The following is a 2,202-nucleotide window of genomic DNA, read 5'->3' on the forward strand; positions in this document are numbered from 1 at the left end:
TTACTGAAGTTCAGGTGCAGATCTACAAAGTTTGGATTTATCCAGCTGTGCCTGGCTTGGGTCTGGCTGCTGTGCTCAGCTCCTTCCTGCTGCTGTCCTTGAGGGTGATCCTGTTGTGCCCCTCTGGCCAGATTTTGTGCTCCTGGACTAGCTGGGTGGTTCTATCCTCTACACTCTCTGCAGTGATTGCAGCTGCAGGATTACACCCCAGCCCTGTATGCCAGGCCTGAGCTGAGACTGGAGGGGGCAAGTTGGAGTAGAGGGGAGATGCAGCTCTTCCACACACTCACATGGTCTGGGCTAGGACTGGGTCTGGGGGTTACAGGATGTGGCAGAAATTTCTACTGGGCGGGTGGGGGTGGGGGAGGTGCTTTGGAGTGGTTGTAGGGCCTCCCAAGGGGGTGGGATAGGGTCTCACCCACGCTGCACCTGGGCTGGGACCAGTAGTCGGTCCCGCTGGTGCAGGGTAACTGGAAGCTGTCCCACACACTCACCGTACCTGGGCTAGGACTGGGTCTGGGGGTTCCCGGAATGCAGCAGAAACTCCTACTGGGCAGGCAGGGTGGGGGAGGTGCAGCAGAGTGGTGAGTGGCTTCCCAAGAGTGTGGAAGAAGGTCTCACCCACGCTCGCCTGGGCTGGGATCAGTAGTTGGTCTCTCCAGCACAGGTTTGCCAAAACCTCTCCCACACACTCACAGGATCTGGGCTAGGACTGGCAAAAGTACATAATTTTTAAGGGGCATGAAAATTAAATGACTGACTTGATGCAATACAGAGTTTTACAAAAGGTTTGTATGTGTTTATGTGTGTGTGTGTGTACAAAACATAAAAAAATGGGGCCTGGGATATAGCTCAGTGGAGTAAGCGCCTGCCTGGCAAGTGCGATGTCTTGAGTTCAATCCCTGGTACCATCAAAAAAATAAAAATCGTAGAAAATATAGGATTCAAAGAAATTTGAGTTGTTATGTGTAACTTCTTATGCTACATGTTTTAACACAAAACAGTTCTGTCACTGATATTTTAATTTATAACTTTAAGAGCAATTTTGGGTTGCTAATTACATCAAGAATATTTTTTAAAAGTAAGTGAAATTTAGATGTAATGTATCTATGATTGATAGGTATTTATCTCTTTGTAATGAAGAGGTAATGTTTAAAATAACTTTATAATAAATGAACACATATACTAACCATTACTGTGAGTACAATTTGTAGTTTACCTTCATAATAAAATCATTACATAAAAATCTTATACTAAATATGCTTTCAACTTGCATGCTTTCATGGTGAAAATTATTAGCCATGAAGAAATCAAGTTAATTTTCCTTATATTTTTATTAAAATGCTGTATGTTTTGTCTTAGTCACTTTTCTCATTGGTGAGACACAATATCTGACACTTTCAACTTAAAAGACGAGAGTATTATTTTGACTTTTGTGTTAGTCTGTGGTTGACTAACTCTAAGGCAGAAAATGCAGGGCAGAGAAAGAGAAAAGTGAATGAAAAGCCATTATGCCATGGCTGCCAGAAAACACACCCCGGGGGGGGACAACCTGGAGGGAGCTATGTCCATGTGGGTTGCTCCTCCACCCGCCTGGCTCCTTACTGCAGCCCCCCCCCATGGCAAGTCAGCTATACTGTTCCTATGTTCCAGCCCTCTTCCCAAAGCCTGCAAATAAGAGCATGAGGTCTTTTGGGAAACATTTAGCCATGACATCCCAAGAAATACCTCTGAATTATAGATTACAATTATCTGTTTTATGTTTAAAACATAACTGTCAGTGAATGAAAGCGAACAAAAAAGATGAGTATTTAAGACTATTAGGTTGTAGTATTCCTAATTGTATGACAAAAATACAAATTTTTGCAGAGTTGCGAAAAGATATGAGGTTTCTACCAATACTACAAATCTTTGGATAAATTTGTTTTTCCTTTTTCATGACTGAGCATGCATCCTCAAAAAGATATGCTAATCATAGCATTTTTGTGGCCCACTGAAATTTGTTTCAAAAGGAGGGATTGAATTAGTACCACCTTTAGTGACAGGACAGTGACTTATACTTATTTTCAAATATTTTACTTTTTATACTTGGTGAGCTTCTTTTATAGAGTTAATTTAGTTTAACTCTATGGAGGCTCTATGTAATTCCCAAAAAATAGCCACATAATGAAGGATTAAAAGATAAAGTAATCTTTATTAAAA

The 2,202-nt window shown here is 41.6% G+C and overlaps 1 protein-coding gene and 1 pseudogene across 1 annotated transcript in view; both read left to right on the forward strand.

Moving 5' to 3' along the window:
• The window catches only part of LOC105741482, a 16,225-nt pseudogene extending 15,283 nt beyond the window's left edge, over positions 1–942 (forward strand).
• Positions 1–2,202, forward strand: part of LOC101560671 (kelch-like protein 1) — a 494,908-nt gene that overhangs the window by 360,965 nt on the left and 131,741 nt on the right. The gene's annotated exons all lie outside the window — the stretch shown is intronic.

This window comes from Octodon degus, unplaced genomic scaffold (assembly GCF_000260255.1).
Source record: "Octodon degus isolate 3935 unplaced genomic scaffold, OctDeg1.0 scaffold00013, whole genome shotgun sequence".
Classification (NCBI taxonomy): Eukaryota; Metazoa; Chordata; class Mammalia; order Rodentia; family Octodontidae; genus Octodon; species Octodon degus.